We start from the raw sequence: 13,234 nt of genomic DNA, 5'->3' as shown, positions 1-13,234 counted from the left end.
ACAATCAGCAGAGGCAATCATGTCTGCACACTGGGTGGCCTGTGAACTATACAGCCTGTACCTGAGGATGTGCTTTGATCTTATGGGTCTACCTGATCTGTCCACAAGCTGAGCTGCTTGTGATGTTGATGAATATGCTTGACTGAAAGCCCACTGTTCCTTTCAGGTTTTCTTGTGGCAGGTTTTGTTCTTGAGGACAGCAAACTTCTTAGATTCCTATGGAGTCCTACCTCTGCCCTCTGCTCTGGAAGATTACCCAATTAATGTCCAAGTATGGTACATGATTAGTATTGCCTCTCTGGTCGATTTCATGAATTCCTTAGGGTTCTTTGCTAGAAGCTGTCCAGGCAGGTGGGGTGCATATCCCTGGTTAGAAATTGTCAGAATGGGGTGGAGTTTGTCCAGAAAGGTTGAGCAAGAGCACATATGTAGTGCCTTGCAAGGTCTGTCCAGCAAACCCTGTGATTTTCTTCTGGCCTTAGTATTCAGGGGTAGTTCATGCAGCATCCTTCTCTGATATCTGGGTGCTAACAGCTTTGTAGTATATTTTGAGGTCAAACATACATGTTGCTGTTTTTCCTCAAGTTTGCTCTGGTTTTCCTGAGGCCCTCAGCGGTTCCATTAGATTATGCTATCCTAATGACCTCATTTTAACTTGAATTACTTCTGCAAAGACCCTGTCTTTAAAAGCATCTACTCAGGTTCAATTGTTTATGATTTCAAAAGGGTTTTGAGGGTGATTCCGTCCGGGAAATGCCATTATTCTCCATTTTAAGCTCAAGGCTTGTAACTGAATGTAAGTAACTCAGACCTGCATTCAGTGTTCCAACAAGATTGTAGAGTTTCTTCTGGTCTAGCAAATGACCACGCGAACGATCATTGGACAGCTGACCTCAAGTATAGCTTGCATCTGAGGTACTTATCCTATAGAACTGTTGAGGCCCGATTTTCATGGGTCAGGTGACATAACCTTAGAAGCTAGCCATGGAATCTGTTCATAAAAAGCTCTGGACAGAGCTGGTCTGTTGGGCTGTAAGGTCCTGGTGACCTGAGGCAGGCTCTGACATTCTCAGAAGGTGGATCAGACCTCTTGGCTGTGTTGAGATTTGGCCTGGACTGGAAAGATCCCAAGAACGGTAGGGCATGGTGGCTTGGTCTCTTCCTGACTCTAGGTAGGAAATGCTAGGATCCTGTTCATCCTCTTAACAGCAGGACATTAAGTGAAGTATGAAGCATGCTGGGCCAAATACAGAATCTGGCAGGGTCCATCTCTAGTCTTGAGATCCTAATGTCTCTGGGACACATAATGTTTAAGCTTTTAACCTCTTCAGAAAGGCAGGAACAAAAAAAGATGTAAAGATGGCATACTACCTCTGCGTGTCTTACATCTAGGTAAGACTTGAGACGAAAATCTTCTGGCTGCGAAAGTGGCTCCTTCCTGGATCTGGGGACACCAGTCCTGCATCTCTGGTCCTGACCCCTAGAGGGCACCTTCCTTCCAGGTGCCTCAAGACAGCTTACTGGGCCTAGTTTCTTCTGTGTGCTTTGATAATATATTTTCCCTTTCAGAGTAGATTTCCAGGACTAAAAGTTAGCCAGATATTGGAAAACTAGAAGTCATCCTTGGTCCTTTCCTGTGATGTAGCCATAATGGGAAAAAGACACCAGATATTGGCTCCTCACCGCCCCCCCCCCCCGAAAATAGATATCCTGTGTTGTAGTGTTAACTCTTAATTGAACATTTAGCCAGTTATTGCAAAGTTTCCTCAGTGTTGCCAAGTAGGCAATCACTATGAAGAATTACAATTATCTTCTGTGCATGTTACCTTCATATGCCAAATATGGGAACATACTTGTTTCCCTTTCTGAATGTTGTCCTTCCAAGAATGTAGTAACCTCTTTGCAGACAAGAGCATAGGAGATAAAATTTGTCCTCTTCCTTCCTCCAACGGGGCCAGTTCACCCTGAGTATTCTTCAAAACAATACTTAAGCAGAGGTATACACGCCTTGCATATCTGATCCTCTTAATTGACTAGTCTTGGTAGTAGTTATCCATGATACATCTGAGTATCTGTTTTAGTGAGGAGCACTGTCCCAATGTTATCACCTCTTTCCTAATCCTGGTCTTAGTAATCTTTGTTCTTCAGTGTTCTCAAGACTGTCAGTGACAAGATGGAGGGCCTAGAAGCTGTCCAGTGGTCTCTATGGTGCTACCTAACTCCTGAAACTTGGTGAAGTTTGAGGCTGGCATCCTGATTTTTCAGTTTGGTGTGGAAGAGCCTGGGTAGAGCTTGGGGATGAGTCTGTAGATGGGGGCTGGCACTGGGACCCATTCCAGGGACTCTGCTGTCTCAGCAACCCACTGGGTGGGGATGTCATGCTGAGACCTTGTTAGCCAGGGTAAAGGGCATGGGAAAGGTGCCTCTAATGATTAAATGAAACCATTTTCTTAATGGTGTGGATGGCGAACTACATTTTTTTTTTTTTTGCCTCAAGTTGACTTTCTACCTGCTATAGTAGGTATATTGTACCTCAGGTACCTCATTCCTTGGGCATCTGGAAAATTGGTCTGCAAGTTTCCTGGCTGGTGTAAACTTGATCCCTTCTTCTTCCCTGCGGCACCTTTTTCCTACTTGGGCAGCAGGTATGCCTTGTATGTGGCAAATATTGCTTATCTGACTTACTGAGGTGAAGTTCTGACCCTTTCTAAGATATTTAGTCCTACTAGTATGTCCTAAACCTGTTGTTGCCTTTCAATAACCTTGAAGAATTGTCCTGGTATGTCTCCTTAGATCTCCAGGTTTGACATAAAATATACTTGGCTATGTAGCACATGGTGGCCAGTTGTGTGGCCACCTCTAGAGGGACCATGAAGGCTACAGTATCTCCTCTTCTGGGATGCAGCTTTCCATCCTCATAGGTGTCTTCCTCTATGCTTATCCTGCACAACTAGCTCTCCCTGCAAGTATCAGCCTTGATCTGCCTCCTGGGTGCTCAGTTATCTTGTCTGTGTCCTACTCAGCTGTCCTCATTCTGAAGCACTGTTCCAGTCCATTGCCCATGCTGGCCTGGGCAGTGTGCCTATTAGGCCACTTCTGTATGGATTTCCCCAATTATGAAGATTTGGGGTGGGTTGGACATAACTCTTTCCTGGTGCTCCCTCTTTATAAGTGGGGTATTGTTTTGATAGTCCTTTCTTGGTCAGGTCAATAGAACTATCATTAATCTGGCCCATACAGGGCTTCCTAGGCAGAGCTCTCCAATGGTGTCAAATGGGCATTAGTAAATTGTAGCTCAAGAATATCTGTAGAGGTTGACAATCCTTGCTATCTTCATCTGGGATGCAGAGTCTCTTAGAAGGGAAGCAAGAAAGATAGCTTCAATGTTGTAGCTCTTTCTGTCTTCCACAACTCCTGAGTGAACAGAAGCCACTTCAACTGGTGATACTCAAATGTGAGGGGCGAGGTGGTTCAGATTGTATACTTGATGTGATGGGCCTGCTCATGGGGACCTGTTTGATGCTCAGTAAATCCCCTGAAAGAGTTATGTGTTCCTTAGATTTCTATTCTTGAGAGTATCAAGGGACCTTCTCCTGGGGAGATGGATGGTTGACCTAGAAAAAGCATGCAGCTGACTGCTGTATGGCAGGTCTACATATATAGACCTTCAGCAATGGACATGGCAGGGATGCAGAGAAGGTCTACTTCTTACATGAATGAGTTTGAGTGTATTGCAAACTTAATGGGCAGATGTGACTTCAAGCCAAGTCTTGGAAGATGGAAATCCCAGGATCTTGTTGCTTTCCATACTTATCTTTTGTTGGTCTTGAGAGGGTTCTAAGGCTCTCCTGACACTGACTTTAAGCTCTGGTGTTGGAGAATCTGTTCCTTGGAGGCTCAGCCCAATCTCCACAGACCCAAGACCCAGCTTCCTAGGATACATGCTGTCCAAAATTACCATTGGGGACTTCCGGGAAGACGGCAGAGGAGCCCTACTAAGATACCTCCGATATCCCAGTTTTACCACTCCAGAGAAACTTTTACTCCTAGAAAGAGAGCCCAAGTAAGTTATAACAGTATAGGCATTCTAGCCAGGAAGGAAAAAATCGACTTCGCTGGCATGAAAACACAAATTTGAGCCCTGGGAGGTGTCCCGCCGCCATCTTCAGAAAGAGCAGCCATCATGAAAACTTCAAGTACCCGATGGCAAATTTGGGACAGCATGGGTCCTAGGAAGCTGGGTCTTGGGTCTATGGAGATTGGGTTGAGCCTGGAGAAAATAACCTTGAACTCAATGAAGGAGTTCTTGAAGATTTTTATTAGTATGAGTGACCCCAGGAGCTATAGGCCAGCCCAGCAGCAGGATTGAGGACTGTGGTGTCCTTGACATTAGGAGCAGTCAGGAATTCTCCACTTTTCTGATGCTTAGGGAGGGAGGGAGGGAGGGACAGGGAAGTAAGAACACTCCTGTCCCTGTGGTGATTGTGGCTCAGCTTGATCTGCTCTGTGGGGCTGAGGACAGCATGGCTAGGTTCTAATATTTTTTTGTCTTTTTTGTTTTTTGGTACTAGGGATCGAACCCTGGACCTTGCACTTGCTAGGCAAGCTCTTTGCTACTGAGCTACATCCCAGTACAAGGTTCTAATCATATTCAACTTATTTTAGGCTTTTTAATAAGTGTTCTAGGCAAGTGTGTGTGAAAGTGTGTGGGACTAGGCAAAGAGGTGGTCCTGGTTTTCTTATGCTCAATAATCATGCTTTTTCTTAGCTTTAAATCATTTAATTTGTTCATCGGTGATCTTCTATTGAGATAAATAGAACCTCAATTTCCGGTGCTTTGGCTTCTCTTAGCAGATCAGCAGTAGTGTAAATGGGAGCTTTGTTTTTTCTCATGGCCACGTGAGGGAATCCTGTTTCCCCACCATAGTGGAGGCCTCCATGTCTGCAGGAGGAGACCCCAGGAGATGCCCACACACATTGAAGCTGAGAAACCTGCCCAGAAGCTCACCTACACTTTCAAGCTTCCCCAACTATGAAGTGAATCAGTAGATGGATGACTTGTAAGAGAGAAAGACCAGCTGGCCTGCCCACCTGCAGTAGATGGAGGCTCATTGAGAGACCAAGCCGAAGATGGAGGAGAGGGATTCTATAAGGGAAGTCAAGGAGGAGGCATGGCCACAGCAGATGCAGAAATGACCTCAAGCCTAGGGAACCTCTCACTGGCCATAGGAGGCCTGACCAGGGGGATGAAGGTGTGGACTCAGCAGGAGGAAGTGACCTCACAACCTAGGACACTTTGGTCTTTCATGGTCAGGAGATTGACAGGGTGACGACTTGTTTCCCTCAGGTGATTCCTGGAAAGCCTATGGAGTTGTCTTTGGAGGAGAGGAGGGGAGGGGAGGGTGTTATTCTCACTGGTAGAACTATCAAGAATTTTATAATTAAGAAGGTTCATCAATTCTGGATGGCTACTTCCTGCTTACATAGGGTTGTCGTTTATATGTATAGAAGTTGGGTATTTCATCTGGTCTGGTACTAGGCAGCAGTAAGGCATGTCAGTAGTATGGCAGGCAGTGTTTCCTCAGCACAGGAGCACTTGACCTGACAGCTCACAGGATGCTGGATGAGCCAGCAGAACTACCCTAAAGGTGTAAAATAATCTTCCTTTAAGCCACCCCCTGAGGTGCTGGGGAATGAAAATACCACATGGACTACATTTCTTGGCGCTTGGTTGGGGAAACCAGGTAGCCTTGAACTTGTGACACACTGCCTCAAGCTCATGAATTATTGATATTCAATGCATGTTCTACTTCTTAGTAACAGACCCATCTCGGGTAGATAATTTTCTTTACTGTCAGCTTAATGTTGCTTCAAGCTTGTAGGCTTAGTGATAGTTCTACTTCTGCCTTAGAAAAATCTTAAATCTCTGAAAAGGACAGACATGTGGTGATTTCCCCTGCTTGTCTTTCCCAGATGTCTGTTGACTATAAATACCAAGTGGGTTCTAAGGATGGGAGAAAATGAAGATGTACTAGATTCTAATGCTGCTGGATCCAGGAGTCCGTGTTACATCTTTCTGAAGGTGTGGGCCTGTGTGTTGACTTGATGTTCATGATCAGTTCTTGTTCCTGAGCAGTTTATGTTTGGCTCACAGGAAAGGAAACCCTGCCTCTTGGAGGTAGACAAACAGTAAGAGTACTCCACTGACCTAACACTGAATTAAGGCTAAATACTGTTGACCTGACCTTGGTCTGAGTGTGATCTTGACCTAATAATTAGGGGAGGTTATACTTCTGGATGGTTGTTTGACCTCTCATAAGGCACCTCAGGAAAGGACTTGAGAAGATGTCTCCATGGCGATCATGTCCTAATTCTCAATGAGCAGACAGAAGGCTTGGTTCTCATATTTAGACACAGGCTCTGTATGTGTGTATATAAACATGCAAATATATATACATATATATACATTGTATATAGATATGAATATGTGTACAAGTATTTTAGGTACAGCTTCTGCAACTGGAGAGCATGCAATACATCTCTATAAAGAAACGAAAAACCAAGACAAATGGCTGAAAATTTGCTCATACTTTTTCCACACATGATTTAGTTTTAGTGAGTAGTTTTTATGTAATGATGCAGCCTATGGAATACTGTTTGAAGCTTGAGTCAGCTAAGAATATAGCAGATCTCTTGGAAACAGTAATTCTGCAACAATGATCATAGACACAGGTGCATAAGCGACTTCCAAGAACACTGGAGTGCTAATATAGGAACTTGCAAAGTGAGTGGGTATTAGCTTATCTGGATCAAGGTCATCTGGAAGTGTGATCAGTAGCCTTTAATAAGAGTAATTGGTATACTGAACCTGTTCTCAAAGAATGTCACAAGACATTAAAGAAGAAGTAGAGAATGGCTTCTGCAATGGCAGAAGGTGATGATCCTAGGGGCAGGGATGCAGAGAAATGGTTCTTCAGAATCCAGGAAGTTGCTGGGCATGGACTGTAAGTTCTTTTCCCTCTGGTCACAGACTAAACTGAATTCTGCCTTTTATATCATGGAGGAATGCCAAGTTCTAAGCAGTAGACCAGGTCATGAAACACTTATGTGTCTTCTTTTTTTTTTTTTTTGGCCAGTCCTGGGCCTTGGGCTCAGGGCCTGAGCACTGTCCCTGGCTTCTTCCCGCTCAAGGTAGCACTCTGCCACTTGAGCCACAGCGCCGCTTCTGGCCGTTTTCTGTATATGTGGTGCTGGGGAATCGAACCTAGGGCCTCGTGTATCCGAGGCAGGCACTCTTGCCACTAGGCTATATCCCCAGCCCCTTATGTGTCTTCTTTTGCCCTCTACAACAAAAACTGGAGGACCAAGAAGGCAGTGCCCCAATGTGGAAGGAAGGAGTCCAATCTCTCACCCATCTGTGAGGTGAGAGTAATTTCTTAGCCACAGAGGTTAGGTCATAAATTGCTAGAGTTGATTACAGTAGATTATATTGACAAGAGTGTCAAACACACCACATTCATTCTTTGGAGTTCGTCTTCTAAGCCAAGTACTCAAAACTTAAATATTTATCAAACATAAATGAGCCATTTTGAAAGTTCCAGGTAGTTGATGTGACTTTGAAGTTGAGTTGCAAATCACATTAGGAATCTGCACCCCCTGAGAGACATTCCCAGCTGTGTGAGTGTGTTAATACTGCTTTGAGTACCAAGGACTTATGAATGGATACATATATTTGCTCTATTTCTGATTTTAAATTCAAAGACCCAGTCTTTAAAAGCATCTATTCAGGTTCAATTGTTTAGGATTTCAAAAGGGTTTTGAGGGTGATTCCCGCCTAGGAAATGCCATTATTCTCCATCTTATGCTCAAGGCTTGCAACTGAATGTAAGTAACTGAGACCTGCATTCAGCGCTCTAGCAAGATTGTAGGGTTTCTTCTGTTCTATCAAATGAGCACGCTAATGGTCATTGGACAGCTGACCTCAAGTATAGCTTGCATCTGAGGTACTTATCATAGAGAACTGTTGTGGCCTGCTTTTCATGGGTCAGGTAACATAACCTTAGATGCTGGGCATGGGATCTGTTCACGAACAGCTCTGGACAGAGCTGGTCTGTTGAGCTGTAAGGTCCTGATGACCTGAGGCAGGATCTGACATTCTCAGAAGGTGGATCAGACCTCTTGGCCATGTGAAGGAGGAGATTTGGCCTGGACTGGAAAGATCCCAAGAGCGGTGGAACATGGTAGCTGGTCTTTTCCTGACTCTTGGTAGGAGATTCTAGGAACCTGTTCATCCTCTTAACAGCAGGATATTAAGTAAAGTATGAAGCATCCTGGGCCAAATACAGACTCTGGAAGCAGCCATCTCTAGGCTTCAGATCCTAATGTCTCTGGGACACATAATGTTGAAGCTTTTAACCTCTTCAGAAAGGCAGGGACAAAAAAAGATGTAACGATGGCATACTACCTCTGGGTATCTTACATCTAGGTAAGACTTGAGACTTAAGTCTTCTGGCTGGGAGAGGGTCTCACTTCCTGGATCTGGGGACACCAGTCCTGGATCTCTGGTCTCTGTCCCTAGAGAAGGCACCTTCCTTCCAGGTGCCTCAAGACAGCTTACTGGGCCTATATTCTTCTGTAAGCTTTAAAAATATATTTTGCCTTTCAGAGTAGATTTCCAGTACTAAAAGTTAGCCAGCCATTGGAAAGCTAGAAGTCATTCTTGGGCCTTTTTTGTGATGTAGCCCTAATGGGAAACAAGACACCAGATATTGGTGAAGGTAGCTTGCTCTCCCCCACAAAAATAGACATTCTGTGTTGTAGTGTTAACTCTTAATTAAAAAATTAGCCAGTTATCGCAAAGTTTCCAAGTAGGCAATCAGTATGAAGAATTACAATTATCTTCTGTGAGTGTTAACATTTATATGCCAAATATGGAGACATCCTTGGTTTCCTTTTTGAATCTGGCCCTTCCAAGAATGTACTAACTGTCCTCTTTGCAGACAAGATCTTAGGAGATAAATTATGTCCTCTTCCTTCCTCCAAAAGGGGCTCTAGTTCACCCCGAGTAGTCTTCAAAACAATACTTAAGCAGAGGTATACATGCCTTGCATATCTGATCCTCTTAATTGACTAGTCATGGTGGTAGTTATCCATGATACAGCTGAGTATCTGTTTTAGTGACAAGAGGAGCACTGTCCCAATGTTATCACCTCTTTCCTAATCCTGCTCTAAGTAATCTTTGTTCTTCAGTGTTCTTAAGACTGTCAGTGACAAGATGGAGGGCCTAGAAGCTGTCCAGTGGTCTCTATGGTGCTACCTAATTCCTGAAACTTGGTGAAGTTTGAGGCTGGCATCTTGATTTTCAGTTTGGTGTGGTAGAGCCTGGGTAGAGCTTGGGGATGAGTCTTCAGCTGGGGGCTGGCACTGGGACCCATTCCAGGGGCTCTGATGTCACAGCAGCCCACTGGGTTGGGATGTCATGCTGAGACCTTGCTAGAGTAAAGACCATGGGATAGGTGCTTCTAATGATTAAATGAAACACTTTTCTTAATAGTATGGATGGCTGAACTACATTTGTAGACTCAAGTTGCCTTTCTACGGATTATAGTAGCTATATTTTACCTCACGCACCTCATTCCTTGGGCATCTTGAAAGTTGGTCTTCAAGGTTCCTGGCTGGTGTAAACTTCATCCCTCCCTCTTGCCTGCAGTCTTCTTCCCTATTTGGGCAGCAGGTATACCTTGTATGTGGCAAGTATAGCTTTTCTAATTTACTGAGGTAAAGGTCTGACCCTTTCTTAGATCTTTAGTCTTACTGGTATATCCTAAACCTGTTGTTGTCCTTCAATAACCTTCAAGAATTGTCCTGGTATGTCTCCTTAGATTTCCAGGTATGACATAAAATATACTTGGGCTATGCAGCACATGGTGGCCAGTGGTGTGGCCACCTCTAGAGGGATCATGGGGGCTACAGTATCTCCTTCTCTTCTGGGATGCAGCTTTCCATCCTCATAGGTGTCTTCCTCTAGGCTTATCTTGCACAACTAGCTCTCCCTGAAAGTAACAGCCTTCTTCTGTCTCCTAAGTGCTCAGTTATCTTGTCCGTGTCCTACTCAGCTTTCCTCATTCTCAAGTACTCTTCCTGTCCATGGCCCATGCTTGCCTGGGCAGTGTGCCTACTAGGCTACTTCTGCGTGGAATTCCCCAATTATGAAGATTTGGGGTGGGTTGGAGATGACTCTTTCCTGGTGCTCCCTCTTAATACATGGGTTGTTGCTTTGATATGCCTTTGTTGGTGAGGTCAATGGAACTGTCATTATTCTGGCCTACACAAGGCTTCCTGGACTGTCCTTTGTGGTCTGTTGGCTTGGCCTTTGAGGCAGGTATGGCATGATCATCTGAGACCCTGTTGACTTTATCTCCAATTGCTCCTGAGTTTATTTCCTGTTAAATTTCTATACATGGAAGGAAATTCTCATGCTTTTTCTTTCTCCAGGCACATGGGTCTTTCTTCCTGAGATTGCTGACAATAGCCATGTCCCAGAATCTTGTGGTGATGGCCACAATCCTAGGAATATCTGACTCTTTATTGCTGCAGCAAGATGGCATTCTCTACAATCTTGCCTGAGAAAAGCTCCATCCAATAAGCAATGCTGACAAGAGTAACCACAGAATATACTGCCACTGGGTTTTCTCACTTTAGTCTAGCTACCTTTCAGAATTTCTGACTCTTGTTCTCAAGGTACAGGTGCTAGTAGTTTCTGCGTGTGAGCTTCTCTTGGCTGAGTCTGTACTTTGCACAATGTTGAGGTGACCATTTGCTCTCATGCTCAATATAGGGTCTAAGATATTGTTGTTGTTGTTTTTACCAGTAGACAGGGAAGGAGTGGTAGCTTCAGACTCCTTGCACATGAGTTAGTAGCCTCTAAATACCTCAAGTATCAACATGACCCGCCCTGAACTCTTCAAACTGTGCAAACTGTGACCTAGGACCTCTCAGGAAGGTGGACTCATTTAAGTTTAAGAAAGCACCTATTGTGGAGGCAGAATTCAGTAAGAGGACCTGAACTCAGCTCCTAGAGGAGTTTCTATCTTGACCATGGGATGCTGAGGATTCTGGGACCATGCGAGCTCTTATTTTTTGGTCCTTTTCATTTGGAGGATCTTTGAATGGAGTTTTTAAATTTTGACTTATGCATATGATCTTGGGTTTCCCAGGTAAAGGAGGGAACGAACCTGTTCTCAATTGGCTTCCTTGGCTTGATTTCTTCAGAGGCCTTGGATCCCCTTGAGTCTGCCTGTCTGAGCTCTAGGTGAGGCACCAAGTGAGGGGATTTAAGCTCGTCACTGATAGAACATGGATCTAAAAGGCAGGTGAGGTAATGACTAAGTCTAGGGCCATGCAAGCTGTTGTCAAGGAATTACCTTACTTAGTCGATTAAGATTTAGTGGACTTTTTGATTCAAGGGTGTCTAATTGCTCTTGTCTAGATTAATGTGGCTATTTCACCACAAAGGCTTTACTCCTATATTTTAAACTCCTACTCAGCTTCAGGAATGAGCAGCCATCATGAAAACGTCAAGTACCCTATGGTAATTTTTTTTTCTTATTTCTTGTCAAAGTGATGTACAGAGAGGTTACAGTTTCATATGTTAGGCCTTGGGTACATTTCTTGTACTGTTTGTTACCTCCTCCCTCCCCCTTCTACCCCCATGAGTTGTTCAGTTGGTTTATACCAAACAGTTTTGTAAGTATTGCTTTTGTAGTTGTTTGTCTTTTTATCCTTTGTCTCTTGATTTTGATATTTCCTTTCACTTTCCTAGTTCTAATACCAGTATATACAGTTTCCAATGTACTCAGATAAGATACAGTGATAGTGAGGGTACAACCACAGGAAGGGGATACAAGAACACAAGATACATCAACAATAGAAGCTACGGTTTCACATGGCATGTTGAAAGTAATTAAAACAGTGATATAACAGTTGTTTCCATAACATGGAATTCATTTCACTTAGCATTATTGTATGCATTCATAAGGCTATACCTATTTGGCTCTTGTGATCCTCTGCTGTGGCTAGCCTAAACCTGTGCTAATTATTCCCTATGAAGGAGACCATAGAGTCCATGTTTCTTTGGGTCTGGCTTACTTAGTATAATTTTTTCCAAGTCCTTCCATTTCCTTAGGAATGGGGCAATGTCATTCTTTCTGATAGAGGCATAAAACTCATTGTGTATATGTACCACATTTTTCTGATCCATTCGTCTACTGAGGGGCATCTGGGTTGGTTCCATATTTTACCTATGACAAAATGTGCTGCAATAAATATTGTTGTGCTGGTGGATTTAGTGTGTTCTTGTTTGTGGTCTTTTGGGTGGATGCCAAAAGTGGGGCTGCTGCATCATAGGGGAGCGCTATGTTTAGCCTTCTGAGGAATATCCATACTGCTTTCCAGAGTGGCTGAACCAGTTTACATTCCCACCAACAATGAAGTAGAGCTCCCTTTTGGCCACATCCCCTCCAACATTTATTATTCTTAGTTTCCTTGATAAAGGACTTTCTTACTGGAGTGAGGTGCAATCTCAATGTTGTTTTGATTTGCATTTCTTTTATGGCCAGTGATGTAAAGCACTTTTTCATATGTCTCTTGGCCATTCTCATTTCCTCACCAGAGAAGTCTCTTTTTAAGTCTTTAGGCCACTTGTTGAGGGGGCTGTAGGTTCTTTGCAGTTTTGTTTTGGAGGAATTTAATTGTTTTTAGTTCTCCATATATTTCAGATATCAGGCCTTTGTCCATTGTATGGCCGGTAAAGAACTTTCCCCCATTTGTGGGCTTTCTGTTTATCTTGCAAGCTATGTCCTTTGCCCTGCAGAAGCTCTGAAGTTTGACGCAGTCCCATTTGTGCATCCTTTCTTTGATTTGTAGCATTTCTGGGTCTTTGTTAAGGAAGTTCCGTCCTGTGCCAAGGAGCCCAAGTGGTTCTCAGGGTATCTGTTTTAATTTGAGGTCTTTGATCGATTTGGAGTTGGTTTTGGTACAGGGTGATATACAAGGATCTAGTTTTAGTTTGTTGCAGGTGTTAAACCAGTTTTGCCAGCACCATTTGTTTAAAAGGCTATCTTTCTTCCAGACTATTTTTTTTAGCTCCTTTATCAAAGATTAAGTAGGAATAGTTCTGTGCATTCATTTCTGGGTCTTCAGTTCTGTTCCACTGGTCTTCAGGCCTGTTCCAGTG

This window comes from Perognathus longimembris, chromosome 2 (assembly GCF_023159225.1).
Source record: "Perognathus longimembris pacificus isolate PPM17 chromosome 2, ASM2315922v1, whole genome shotgun sequence".
Classification (NCBI taxonomy): Eukaryota; Metazoa; Chordata; class Mammalia; order Rodentia; family Heteromyidae; genus Perognathus; species Perognathus longimembris.
This window is presented reverse-complemented; position numbering follows the sequence as displayed.